Genomic DNA, 15,027 nt, shown 5'->3' on the forward strand with positions numbered 1-15,027 from the left:
CTTATGATTCTCAATACTTTCGGTATGAGGGGCAGAGGAGGGAATACATACACTGACTGGTACACCCACGGCGTTACCAGAGCGTCCACTGCTATTGCCTGAGGGTCCCTTGACCTGGCGCAATATCTGTCCAGTTTTTTGTTTAGACGTGACGCCATCATGTCCACCTTTGGTCTTTCCCAACGGTTTACAATTTGGTGGAAGACTTCTGGGTGAAGTCCCCACTCTCCCGGGTGAAGGTCGTGTCTGCTGAGGAAGTCTGCTTCCCAGTTGTCCACTCCCGGAATGAACACTGCTGACAGTGCTATCACATGATTTTCCGCCCAGCGAAGAATCCTTGCAGTTTCTGCCATTGCCCTCCTGCTTCTCGTGCCGCCCTGTCTGTTTATGTGGGCGACTGACGTGATGTTGTCCGACTGGATCAACACCGCCTGACCCTGAAGCAGAGGTTTTGCTTGAATTAAGGCATTGTAAATGGCCCTTAGTTCTAGAATGTTTATATGAAGAGATGTTTCCATGCTTGACCACAAGCCCTGGAAATTCCTTCCCTGTGTGACTGCTCCCCAGCCTCTCAGGCTGGCATCCGTGGTTACCAGGATCCAATCCTGAATGCCAAATCTGCGGCCCTCTAGTAGATGAGCCCTCTGAAGCCACCACAGGAGAGACACCCTTGTCCTTGGCGACAGGGTTATCCGTTGATGCATCTGAAGATGCGATCCGGACCATTTTCCCAGTAGATCCCACTGAAAAGTTCTTGCATGGAATCTTCCGAATGGAATCGCTTCGTAAGAAGCCACCATTTTTCCCAGGACCCTTGTGCACTGATGCACTGAGACCTGTCCTGGTTTTAGGAGGTTCCTGACTAGCTCGGATAACTCCCTGGCCTTCTCCTCCGGGAGAAACACCTTCTTCTGGACTGTGTCCAGAATCATTCCTAAGAACAGTAGACGTGTCGTTGGAATCAGCTGCGATTTTGGAATATTTAGAATCCATCCGTGCTGACTTAGCACTACCTGAGATAGTGCCACTCCGACTTCTAACTGTTCCTTGGTTCTTGCCCTTATCAGGAGATCCTCTGAGTGACTCCATCTTGAATTTGAACCTTTTTATGTAAGTGTTCAAAGATTTTAGATTTAATATTGGTCTCACCGAGCCGTCCGGCTTCGGTACCACAAATAGTGTGGAATAATACCCCTTCCCCTGTTGTAAGAGGGGTACCTTGATTATCACCTGCTGGGAGTACAGCTTGTGAATGGCTTCCAGAACTGCCTCCCTGTCGGAGGGAGACTTTGGTAAAGCAGACTTCAGGAACCGATGAGGAGGAAACGCCTCGAATTCCAGTTTGTACCCCTGTGATACTACCTGTAGAATCCAGGGATCCACTTGCGAGTGAGCCCACTGCGCGTTGAAATACTTGAGACGGGCCCCCACCGTGTCTGAGTCTGCTTGTAAAGCCCCAGCGTCATGCTGAAGACTTGGCAGAAGCAGGGGAGGGCTTCTGCTCCTGGGAAGCGGCTGCATGGTGCTGCCTTTTTCCTCTTCCTCTGCCCTTGGGCAGAAAAGAGTGACCTTTTGCTCGCTTGTACTTATGGGAACGAAAGGACTGAGTTTGAAAAGACTGTGTCTTTTTCTGTTGATGTGAAGTAACCTGGGGTAAAAAGGTGGATTTTCCAGCCGTTGCCGTGGCCACCAGGTCTGTTAGACCAGCCCCAAACAACTCCTCCCCCTTATACGGCAATACTTCCATGTGCCGTTTGGAATCTGCGTCCCCTGACCACTGTCTGGTCCATAATGCTCTTCTGGCAGAGATGGACATTGCGCTTACTCTTGATGCCAGGGTACAAATATCCCTCTGCGCATCACGCATATATAGCAATGCATCCTTTAAATGTTCTATAGTTAACAGAATATTGTCCCTATCCAGGGTATCAATATTCTCAGTCAGTGAATCCGCCCATGCGACTCCAGCACTGCACATCCAGGCTGATGCGATTGCTGGTCGCAGTATAACACCAGTATGTGTGTATATACTTTTCAGGATATTTTCCAGCCTCCTATCAGCTGGTTCTCTGAGGGTGGCCGTATCAGGGGACGGTAACGCTACTTGTTTAGATAAACGTGTGAGCGCCTTATCTACCCTAGGGGGTGTTTCCCACCGTGCCCTAACCTCTGGCGGGAAAAGGTATAGTGCTAATAACTTATTAGAAATTAGCTGTTTTTTATCGGGGGAAACCCACGCTTTATCACACACCTCATTTATTTCCTCAGACTCAGGAAAAACTATTGGCAGTTTTTTCACACCCCACATAATACCCGCCTTTGAGGTATTTGTAGTGTCAGAAAGGTTTAATGCCTCTTTCATTGCCGTGATCATGTAACGTGTGGCCCTACTGGACATTACGTTTGTCTCGTCACCGTCGACACTAGATTCAGTATCTGTATCTGGATCCGTGTCGACCCACTGAGGTAGCGGCCGTTTTAGGGCCCCCGAGGGTGTCTGAGACGCCTGAACAGGCACTAATTGATTTGCCGGCTTTCTCATGTCGTCAACAGTTTTTTGGAAATTGCTGACATTATCACTTAATTGCTTAAACACAATCATCCAGTCAGGTGTCGACTCCCTAGGGGGTGACATCACTAACACAGGCAACTGCTCCGCCTCCACCTCATTTTCCTCCTCATACATGTCGACACACGCGTACCGACACACAGCACACACACCGGGAATGCTCTGATAGAGGACAGGACCCCACTTAGCCCTTTGGAGAGACAGAGGGAGAGTCTGCCAGCACACACCCAGCGCTATATATATATACAGGGATAACCTTATATAAGTGTTAATCCCTTATAGCTGCTGTTAATCTAGTTATTTGCTGCCAAAATGCCCCCCCTTCTCTTTTTTACCCTGAATCAGATGCAGTACTGCAGGGGAGAATCAGGGAGCCGTCCTTCCAGCGGAGCTGTGAGGGAATAATGGCGCCAGTGTGCTGAGGAGATAGGCCCAGCCCCTTCACGACGTCCTTAACTCCCGCTTTTTTGTGTAAAATGGCAGGGGAAAAAATACATCCATATAGCCCTGGAGCTATATGTGATGTATTCCTTTTGCCAGCTAAGGTATATGTGTGTTATATTGCGTCTCAGGGCGCTCCCCCCCAGCGCCCTGCACCCTCAGTGACCGGAGTGTGAAATGTGCTGAGAGCAATGGCGCACAGCTGCGGTGCTGTGCGCTACCTTAGTCTTGAAGACAGGATGTCTTCTGCCGCCGCTTTCACCGGACCTTCGTCTCTTCTGGCTCTGTAAGGGGGACGGCGGCGCGGCTCCGGTGACCCATCCAGGCTGAACCTGTGATCGTCCCTCTGGAGCTAACGTCCAGTAGCCTAAGAAGCCCAATCCACTCTGCACTCAGGTGAGTTCGCTTCTTCTCCCCTTAGTCCCACGATGCAGTGAGCCTGTTGCCAGCAGGACTCACTGAAAATAAAAAAAACCTAACTAAACTTTTATTCTAAGCAGCTCTGGAGAGCTACCTAGTTTGCACCCTTCTCGGCCGGGCACAAAAATCTAACTGGCTTGGAGGAGGGTCATAGGGGGAGGAGCCAGTGCACACCACCTGATATCTCAAGCTTTTATTTTGTGCCCTGTCTCCTGCGGAGCCGCTATTCCCCATGGTCCTTACGGAGTCCCAGCATCCACTTAGGACGTTAGAGAAATAAGAATTTACTTACCGATAATTCTATTTCTCGTAGTCCGTAGTGGATGCTGGGGACTCCGTCAGGACCATGGGGAATAGCGGCTCCGCAGGAGACAGGGCACAAAAGTAAAAGATTTAGGATCAGGTGGTGTGCACTGGCTCCTCCCCCTATGACCCTCCTCCAAGCCTCAGTTAGGATACTGTGCCCGGACGAGCGTACACAATAAGGAAGGATTTTGAATCCCGGGTAAGACTCATACCAGCCACACCAATCACACTGTACAACCTGTGATCTGAACCCAGGTAACAGCATGATAACAGCGGAGCCTCTGAAAAGATGGCTCACAACAATAATAACCCGATTTTTGTAACAATAACTATGTACAAGTATTGCAGACAATCCGCACTTGGGATGGGCGCCCAGCATCCACTACGGACTACGAGAAATAGAATTATCGGTAAGTAAATTCTTATTTTCTCTAACGTCCTAAGTGGATGCTGGGGACTCCGTCAGGACCATGGGGATTATACCAAAGCTCCCAAACGGGCGGGAGAGTGCGGATGACTCTGCAGCACCGAATGAGAGAACTCCAGGTCCTCCTCAGTCAGGGTGTGCCCCTGACCAAGTATCAGCTCGGCAAAGTTGTAAAGCCGAGAGCCCTCGGGCAGCCGCCCAAGATGAGCCCACCTTCCTTGTGAAATGGGCATTTACATATTTTGGCTGTGGCAGGCCTGCCACAGAATGTGCAAGCTGAATTGTACTACACATCCAACTAGCAATCGTCTGCTTAGAAGCAAGAGCACCCAGTTTGTTGGGTGCATACAGGATAACAGCAAGTCAGTTTTCCTGACTCCAGTCGTCCTGGAAACTATATTTTCAGGGCCCTGACAACATCTAGCAACTTGGAGTCCTCCAAGTCCCTAGTAGTCGCAGGTACCACAATAAGCTGGTTCAGGTGAAACACTGACACCACCTTAGGGAGAAACTGGGGACGACTCCGCAGCTCTGCCCTGTCCGAATGGACAATCAGATATGGGCTTTTGTGAGACAAACGCCGCCAATTCTGACACTCGCCTGGCCGAGGCCAGGGCCAACCGCATGGTCACTTTCCCTGTGAAATATTTCAAATCCACAGATTTGAGCGGTTTAAACCAATGTGATTTGAGGAATCCCAGAACTACGTTGAGATCCCACAGTGCCACTGGAGGCACAAAAGGGGGTTGTATATGCAGCACTCCCTTGACAAACTTCTGGACTTCAGGAACTGAAGCCAATTCTTTTTTGGAAGAAAATCGACAGGGCCGAAATTGGAACCTTAATGGACCCCAATTTGAGGCCCATAGACACTCCTGTTTGCAGGAATGCAGGAAACGACCGAGTTGAAATTTCTTCGTGGGGCCTTCCTGGCCTCACACCACGCAACATATTTTCGCCACATGTGGTGATAATGTTGTGCGGTCACCTCCTTCCTGGCTTTGACCAGGGTAGGAATGACCTCTTCCGGAATGCCTTTTTCCCTTAGGATCCGGCGTTCAACCGCCATGCCGTCAAACGCAGCCGCGGTAAGTCTTGGAACAGACATGGTATTTGCTGAAACAAGTCCCTTCTTAGCGGCAGAGGCCATGAGTCCTCTGTGAGCATCTCTTGAAGTTCCGGGTACCAAGTCCTTCTTGGCCAATCCGGAGCCACGAGTATAGTTCTTACTCCTCTACGTCTTATAATTCTCAATACCTTGGGTATGAGAAGCAGAGGAGGTAAGACATACACCGACTGGTACACCCACGGTGTTACCAGAACGTCCACAGCTATTGCCTGAGGGTCTTTTGACCTGGCGCAATACTTGTCCAGTTTTTTGTTCAGGCGGGACGCCATCATGTCCACCTTTGGTCTTTCCCAACGGTTCACAATCATGTGGAAGACTTCCCGATGAAGTCCCCACTCTCCCGGGTGGAGGTTGTGCTGAGGAAGTCTGCTTCCCAGTTGTCCACTCCCGGAATGAACACTGCTGACAGTGCTATCACATGATTTTCCGCCCAGCGAAAAATCCTTGCAGTTTCTGCCATTGCCCTCCTGCTTCTTGTGCCGCCCTGTCTGTTTACGTGGGCGACTGCCGTGTTGTTGTCCCACTGGATCAATACCGGCTGACCTTGAAGCAGAGGTCTTGCTAAGCTTAGAGCATTGTAAATTGCCCTTAGCTCCAGTATATTTATGTGGAGAAAAGTCTCCAGACTTGATCACACTCCCTGGAAATTTTTTCCTTGTGTGACTGCTCCCCAGCCTCTCAGGCTGGCCTCAGTGGTCACCAGCATCCAATCCTGAATGCCGAATCTGCGGCCCTCTAGAAGATGAGCACTCTGTAACCACCACAGGAGAGACACCCTTGTCCTTGGAGATAGGGTTATCCGCTGATGCATCTGAAGATGCGATCCGGACCATTTGTCCAGCAGATCCCACTGAAAGGTTCTTGCGTGGAATCTGCCGAATGGAATCGCTTCGTAATAAGCCACCATTTTTCCCAGGACTCTTGTGCAATGATGCACTGACACTTTTCCTGGTTTTAGGAGGTTCCTAACTAGCTCGGATAACTCCCTGGCTTTCTCCTCCGGGAGAAACACCTTTTTCTGGACTGTGTCCAGAACCATCCCTAGGCACAGCAGACGTGTCGTCGGAAACGGCGGCGATTTTGGATATTTAAAATCCACCCGTGCTGTCGTAGAACTACTTGAGATAGTGCTACTCCGACTTCCAACTGTTCTCTGGACCCTGCCCTTATCAGGAGATCGTCCAAGTAAGGGATAATTAAGACGCCTTTTCTTTGAAGAAGAATCATCATTTCGGCCATTACTTTGGTAAAGACCCGGGGTGCCGTGGACAATCCAAACGGCAGCGTCTGAAACTGATAGTGACAGTTCCGTCCCACGAACCTGAGGTACCCTTGGTGAGAAGGGCAATTTGGGACATGGAGGTAAGCAACCTTGATGTCCAGGGACACCCTATTGGTTCGCTATCACTGCTCTGAGTGACTCCATCTCGATTTGAACCTTTGTATGTAAGTGTTCAAAGATTATCCATTTAGAATAGGTCTCACCGAGCCGTCCGGCTTCAGTACCACAATATAGTGTGGAATAATACCCCTTTCCTTGTTGTAGGAGGGGTACTTTGATTATCACCTGCTGGGAATACAGCTTGTGAATTGTTTCCAATACTGCCTCCCTATCGGAGGAAGACGTTGGTAAAACAGACATCAGGAGCCTGCGAGGGGGAGACGTCTCGAATTTCCAATCTGTACCCCTGGGATACTACTTGTAGGATCCAGGGGTCCACTTGCGAGTGAGCCCACTACGCGCTGAAACTCTTGAGACGACCCCCCACCGCACCTGAGTCCGCTTGTACGGCCCCAGCGTCATGCTGAGGACTTAGTAGAAGCGGTGGAGGGCTCTGTTCCTGGGAATGGGCTGCCTGCTGCAGTCTTCTTCCCTTTCCTCTATCCCTGGGCAGATATGACTGGCCTTTTTGCCCGCTTGCCCTTATGGGGACGAAAGGACTGAGGCTGAAAAGATGGTGTCTTTTTCTGCTGAGATGTGACTTGGGGTAAAAAAGGTGGATTTTCCAGCTGTTGCCGTGGCCACCAGGTCCGATGGACCGACCCCAAATAACTCCTCCCCTTTATACGGCAATACTTCCATGTGCCGTTTGGAATCTGCAACACCTGACCACTGTCGTGTCCATAAACATCTTCTGGCAGATATGGACATCGCACTTACTCTTGATGCCAGAGTGCAAATATCCCTCTGTGCATCTCGCATATATAGAAAAGCATCCTTTAAATGCTCTATAGTCAATAAAATACTGTCCCTGTCAAGGGTATCAATATTTTCAGGGGAATCCGACCAAGCCACCCCAGCGCTGCACATCCAGGTTGAGGCGATCGCTGGTCGCAGTATAACACCAGTATGTGTGTATATACCTTTTTAGGATATTTTCCAGCCTCTCAGCTGGCTCCTTGAGGGCGGCCCTATCTGGAGACGGTACCGCCACTTGTTTTGATAAGCGTGTGAGCGCCTTATCCACCCTAAAGGGTGTTTCTGGCGGGAAAGGGTATACCGCCAATAATTTTCTATCGGGGGAAACCCACTCATCATTTATATGATTCAGGAAAAACTACAGGTAGTTTTTTCACACCCCACATAATACCCTTCTTTGTGGTACTTGTAGTATCAGAAATATGTAACACCTCCTTCATTGCCCTTAACATGTAACGTGTGGCCCTAAAGGAAAATACGTTTGTTTCTTCACCGTCGACACTGGAGTCGGTGTCCGTGTCTGTGTCTGTGTCGACCGACTGAGGTAAATGAGCGTTTTACAGCCCCTGACGGTGTTTGAGACGCCTGGACAGGTACTAATTTGTTTGCCGGCCGTCTCATGTCGTCAACCGACCTTGCAGCGTGTTGACATTATCACGTAATTCCTTAATTAAGCCATCCATTCCTGTGTCGACTCCCTAGAGAGTGACATCACCATTTCAGGCAATTGCTCCGACTCCTCACCAACATCGTCCTCATACATGTCGACACACACGTACCGACACACAGCACACACACAGGGAATGCTCTGATAGAGGACAGGACCCACTAGCCCTTTGGGGAGACAGAGGGAGAGTTTGCCAGCACACACCAAAAACGCTATAATTATACAGGGACAACCTTTATATAAGTGTTTTTCCCTTATAGCATTTTAATATATATATACATATCGCCAAATAAGTGCCCCCCCTCTCTGTTTTAACCCTGTTTCTGTAGTGCAGTGCAGGGGAGAGCCTGGGAGCCTTCCCACCAGCATTTCTGTGAGGGAAAATGGCGCTGTGTGCTGAGGAGAATAGGCCCCGCCCCCTTTTCGGCGGGCTTCTTCTCCCGTTTTTCTGAGACCTGGCAGGGGTTAAATACATCCATATAGCCCCCAGGGGCTATATGTGATGTATTTTTAGCCATAAAAAAGGTATTATACATTGCTGCCCAGGGCGCCCCCCCAGCGCCCTGCACCCTCCGTGACTGCTGTGTGAAGTGTGCTGACAACAATGGCGCACAGCTGCAGTGCTGTGCGCTACCTCAGGAAGACTGAAAAGTCTTCTGCCGCCTGCTTCTGGACCTCTTCCATCTTCGGCATCTGCAAGGGGGGTCGGCGGCGCGGCTCCGGGACGAACCCCAGGGTGAGACCTGTGTTCCGACTCCCTCTGGAGCTAATGGTGTCCAGTAGCCTAAGAAGCCAATCCATCCTGCACGCAGGTGAGTTCACTTCTCTCCCCTAAGTCCCTCGATGCAGTGAGCCTGTTGCCAGCAGGACTCACTGAAAATAAAGAACCTAAAAACTTTTTCTAAGCAGCTCTTTAGGAGAGCCACCTAGATTGCACCCTGCTCGGACGGGCACAAAAACCTAACTGAGGCTTGGAGGAGGGTCATAGGGGGAGGAGCCAGTGCACACCACCTGATCCTAAAGCTTTTACTTTTGTGCCCTGTCTCCTGCGGAGCCGCTATTCCCCATGGTCCTGACGGAGTCCCCAGCATCCACTTAGGACGTTAGAGAAATACATATATATTTTTTTTTACAATCATTTATTGCTGTCTGCTTTACTAGTCCCAGCACTTAGCACCAGGCTCCCTAGGACTGCTGGGGCTCTCCACCGATGCAGCACACCAGGAGTTAACTTGTTGCATTGCCGCAGTCACCTGGAGGTGACCCGGGCTGCAGCACAACCAGACCAGTTCAAATATATTTAATCCAAACGGCACCTGCCGCCGATCCTCATGGCTGCAGCAGCTGCATATACTCTCCAGCAGTGCAGTGCGCTGAATGTTAACAGCATACTGCCTGAATTGCTGCATTTGGAGCTGGATATCCTGGTCCCGCAGCAGGGGCCTCTGCGCACACTTCCCCAATGTAGCAGCGCCCCTGGGGTTTACCCAATGATTGTCTGCTCACAGTGCTGGGCCCCAGGGAGGTGGCTCTCTCTCTCCAGAGTGCACCCACGCAGCCTGGTGTTGCTGGGGGTAGGCTCCCGGACTCCATCATTCTGCAACTCACAACCTGTAGCGCTGGGGTGCCGGGAGCTAGCTTCCAGTCCCCTGCGGTCTGCACAACAAGCCCTGCAATGGCTCCTCTTTCATCAATGCATCCCCTATCATCATCTGGAGCTTCCAGGGCCAAAGTTCACCAAAACAGCATTACAGTATACATTTATCATACACCCATTTCAAAAAATAGCGAATAGCACCTATTGGGGCTTTGAATATGGCACCTAGTGCTGATTGGTCCCTTTAAAGATGGTGCCGCAGCACGGGTTTTAAGCATAAGATACGGGGGTCCGGTGTGCCCTGCCACAAGTACTAATATATCCTACTAACGGGTAATGTCTTATACAACTTTCTTTATGTTTGCATGCATTTGAAAAATCTGTGCATTTATTAAATATTAACAACAACAAAAAACAGAATCCCCGAATTACTACTATATATTTCATGTATGCAGCGTGTGAGGTGGGCACTGCAGGAGACTTGTCATCCAAAAGAATAATTTCATGACACTATAGATTAAGTCAATGTTTCAGGGGATACCCCTTTTATCAAGACAATGCAAACAGTGTACAAACAACGAATAAATACCTGTAGTGACAAACCCAAGTGCAGTGCCCCGCCTCCGCTCTCCCGGAGATCCCATGACGTCATCAGCGCACACTGGCGCCAGCCGCCCGGCGTCTCACGGGGGCGGGCACTGAAACAAATGTGTACCATCACCATAGTGACAGGTCCCATACAAGACATATAAATAACAATACAACAGCAGAGCCAAAGAATCCGGTGATACAAACTAATAGTGTATCAAACGATACATTATATATTGTAAATAACTGGTTATTGAGACACACAAAGCATCTGTACACTAGTATATAAAAATAGTTTTATAGATGATAATTTTATCTAGAAATTTCTCATTTTAACCCTTTAAGTTATAGTGTCACGCATTTTATCCGTGCATGACCAAACCCGTGGGTTAATCCAGGCTGTCAAAATGCCCCGTTACTATGTATTAAGGTGTTGTGGCCATTAATGTATAACTTATGCTCTAAGACATTCAAAGTATACTGGTAGTATCCTAAAGCGAAACCAAACTACACAGGGACAACTACTAACTAGCTAGCATGAAATAGCCTATCTATGCAAACAACCTAACTCAACCCTAGGGCTTATAAATTAATAACCAGGGGCCGAATGTTGTATGACCGGTAACTACAACAGCAGATCCTTATAAAAAGCAAGTGTAAAAGAGCATATCATTCAAGCCCAGATGCTTCACTGTTTGCAGGGTGTGGATCCACCTTGCTTCTTATTGTAATAGACTACGGCCTCTATTACCACCCCTGACGTTGGCAGGGATGGAGTCAATCATCTTATATCTTATAGAAGCAAGACTATGTTGATATTCCTTGAAATGGCGGGCCGCTGGTTGATCTGAGCCCATCCTTCAATTGCTGCACAAATACTTGACCGATGCATTGCTATTCTCTCCTTAAAATGATGCGTCTTCCCTACATATAAAAGTCCACAAGGACATTTAATGTAGTAGACTACAAACCTGCTGGTACACGTCAAAGGAAATTTTATAGTGAATTTTTTACCCAACCTGGGATGATGGAAAAATGCACCAGTTTCTAAACTCCTGCACGTAGTACATCCCAAACATTTATAGTTCCCCGCTTTGCAGGTTAAGAAATGTTCGGATACCCCTCTACTGCACTACTGTACTGCATTGTACTGCATTGCTATATACATACATAAAAAAATCCATTGATTGGGAGTCTACCCAGACGGGACTAGTAAAGTGGCTATCAGACTTCCCATCCATTGATGTTTCCACCATGCTTACGGCCTTTAATAAGATCAATAAAACCCTTATATCAGCATCTTACGCAGAAATGAATTATCAAATCCTACACCGATCCTACATTACACCAAAACTACGGCTCCAAATGGGAGCAGTCTCTGACTCCAAGTGTTTTAAGTGTGGCATGATAGATGCAGATATTTATCACTGTTTGTGGAGTTGCCTTGAAGTACGTAAATTCTGGAACCTAATTCAAACATATGTTAGAGATAAACTGCATCTCAACTTAGACGTTTCCCCGGAATGGGTTATGTGGGACTTACACTCATATCACCCTGCCTCTAAGCTACAGATCGGTAAACGCCAATTACTAACCAAAATAGCAGCAGCAGGGAAAAAAACAATACTGTCCCAATGGATAGCCACCGACTCCCTATCCATAGCTATATTTTTGCCAAGAATATCATACCTCTTCCACATGGAATGGTTGGAAATGCTATTAGATAAAGAGAATAAAATAACAAAATTCTTTGACATATGGCTCCCTTATGTGCAAACACTAGATAGCCCTGTCAAAACCTCCCTACGCCAAGCCATATATCACACCACATGGTATAACCTAGAAATTTTGGACCTAGGACACCCACCCTTCTAAAAGGCCCTTATTGTGGTACTCTCTGATAGACCTGACCTGATTTATGTTGATTGTTTTATTTCAAACCAACTGTCTCAAATGTATAGATATGTCACTATATCATTTTGTTCTGTTTTGAGATAATGTATGTAAATGTTGTACAGTTGTCCAATAAAATACTTTAAAAAAAAAAAAAGAAATGTTCGGATGATTGTTGTCTTCTCCCAGTTACATCATTATGTACAGTGACGTCTTTGATGTTTCGACCTCTTCTGTATGATGGCAAGATTGTGCAATCCTTGAAGGGGGACAGACTTTAATCGTGTGTGACAATAGGCCATACTGCCCTTGCCTTTTCCATATTCTCCTGGCTGGATGTAGAAAAATCCTGTGGCCACACAATACGATTGATGTTATTAGGTCTAATCTGTTTCAGCAGGATCTTAGTCCTGTCCAATGCCAGGACCCGTGCTCTGGTGCTTCTCAATTTCAACTGGTAGCCGCTCACCAAGAATTTAACCAACATACTGTCAATCTGCTGGACTGCATCTTGTCGGTCACTGCAAATTCTGAATATCCTCAAGAATTGGGAATACGGCAACCCCCATTTTAATGCTGGAGGGTGATGGCTGTTTGCATGCAAGATTGTGTTTCTGTCCGTTTCCTTGAAGAACACTAAAGTGTGAAGATTGTGCCTAGAATCCTGACTGATACGAACGTCCAGGTAACGTATCTCCTTGTAGCTTGTGGAGTAGGTGAACTTGATTGATGAATCCATTGTGTTGATAAGTTGCATAGCTGTATCAAATTTTTCTTTGGTGTCAGACCATAAAATGAAAATATCGTCGATATAACGAAAAAATGCTTTAATGTGCATGGAAACTGTGGATTCTGCTAAGAGGAGATACATTACCTGGACATTACCAATTCTTGAGGATATTCAGAATTTGCAGTGACCGACAAGATGCAGTCCAGCAGATTGACAGTATGTTGGTTAAATTCTTGGTGAGCGGCTACCAGTTGAAATGATTGAGAAGCGCCAAAGCACGGTCCTGGCATTGGACAGGACTAAGATCCTACAGAAACAGATTAGACCTAATAACATCAATCGTATTGTGTGGCCACAGGATTTTTCTACATCCAGCCAGGAGAATATGAAAAAGGCAAGGGCAGTATGGCCTATTGTAACACACAATAAAAGTCTGCCCCCCTTCAAGAATTGCACAATCTTGCCATCATACAGAAGAGGTTGAAACATCAAAGACGCCAATGTACATAATGATGTAACTGGGAGAAGACAACAATCATCTGAACATTTCTTAACCCGCTACGCAGGGAACTATAAATGTTTGGGATGTACTACGTGCAGCAGTTTAGAAACTGGTGCATTTTTCCATAATCCCAGGTCAGGTATAAAATTCACTATAAAATTTCCTTTGACGTGTACCAGCAGGTTTGTCATCTACTACATTAAATGTCCTTGTGGACTTTTATATGTAGGGAAGACGACGCGTCAATTTAAGGAGAGAATAGCAATGCATTGGTCAAGTATTCGTGCAGCAATTGAAGGAAGGGGCTCAGATCAACCAGTAGCCCGCCATTTCAAGGAATATCAACATAGTCCTGCTTCTATAAGATATAAAATGATTGACTCCATCCCTGCCAACGTCAGGGGTGGTAATAGAGGCCGTAGTCTATTACAATAAGAAGCAAGGTGGATCCACACCATGCAAACAGTGAAGCATCTGGGCTTGAATGATATGCTCTTTTACACTTGCTTTTTATAAGGATCTGCTATTGTAGTTACCGGTCATACAACATTCGGCCCCTGGTTATTAATTTATTAATTTATAAACCCTAGGGTTGAGTTAGGTTGTTCGCATAGATAGGCTATTTCATGCTAGCTAGTTAGTAGCTGTCCCTGTGTATAGTTTGGTTTCACTTTAGGATACTATCAGTATACTTTGAATGTCTTAGAGCATAAGTTATACATTAATGGCCACAACACCTTAATACATAGTAACAGGGCGTTTTGACAGCCTGGATTAACCCACGGGTTTGGTCATGCACGGATAAAATGCATGACACTATAACTTAAAGGGTTAAAATGAGAAATTTCTAGATAAAAATCATCATCTATAAAACTATTTTTATATACTAGTGTACAGATGCAGTGTGTGTCTCAATAACCAGTTATTTACAATATATAATGTATCGTTTGGTACACTATTAGTTTACATCACCGGATTCTTTGGCTCTGCTGTTGTATTGTTATTTATATGTCTTGTATGGGACCTGTCACTATGGTGATGGTACACATTTGTTTCAGTGCCCGCCCCCGTGAGACGCCGGGCGGCTGGCGCCAGTGTGCGCTGATGACGTCATGGGATCTCCGGGAGAGCGGAGGCGGGGTGGTGCACTTGGGTTTGTCACTACAGGTATTTATTTGTTGTTTGTACACTGTTTGTATTGTCTTGATAAAAGGGGTATCCCCTGAAACGTTGACTTAAGCTACAGTGTCATGTACTGATTCTTTTGCGTGACAAGTCTCCTGCAGTGCCCACCTCCCACGCTGCACTATACACACACACATATATACACACATACGTGTGTGTGTGTGTGTGTGTGTGTGTGTGTGTGTGTGTGTGTGTGTGTGTGTGTGTGTGTGTGTGTGTGTGTATATACAAATCTGAGTTGTAGTGAAAAACACCCATGCAATTCAGACTAAGCAGGGTCCTTTAGCGATTATCCAATGGCCGCAATACCTTTAAGGTGATTTGATTAACTGGACTTTTCTTTTTGATCCACTACATTCAATTAAATCAGAAG

General features: G+C 47.1%; 1 protein-coding gene across 1 annotated transcript in view; it reads right to left on the minus strand.

The window, feature by feature from the left end:
* The window catches only part of FCHO2 (FCH and mu domain containing endocytic adaptor 2), a 418,994-nt gene that overhangs the window by 313,216 nt on the left and 90,751 nt on the right, over nucleotides 1-15,027 (minus strand). The gene's annotated exons all lie outside the window — the stretch shown is intronic.

The sequence above is a fragment of the Pseudophryne corroboree genome, chromosome 1 (assembly GCF_028390025.1).
Source record: "Pseudophryne corroboree isolate aPseCor3 chromosome 1, aPseCor3.hap2, whole genome shotgun sequence".
Taxonomy (NCBI): Eukaryota; Metazoa; Chordata; class Amphibia; order Anura; family Myobatrachidae; genus Pseudophryne; species Pseudophryne corroboree.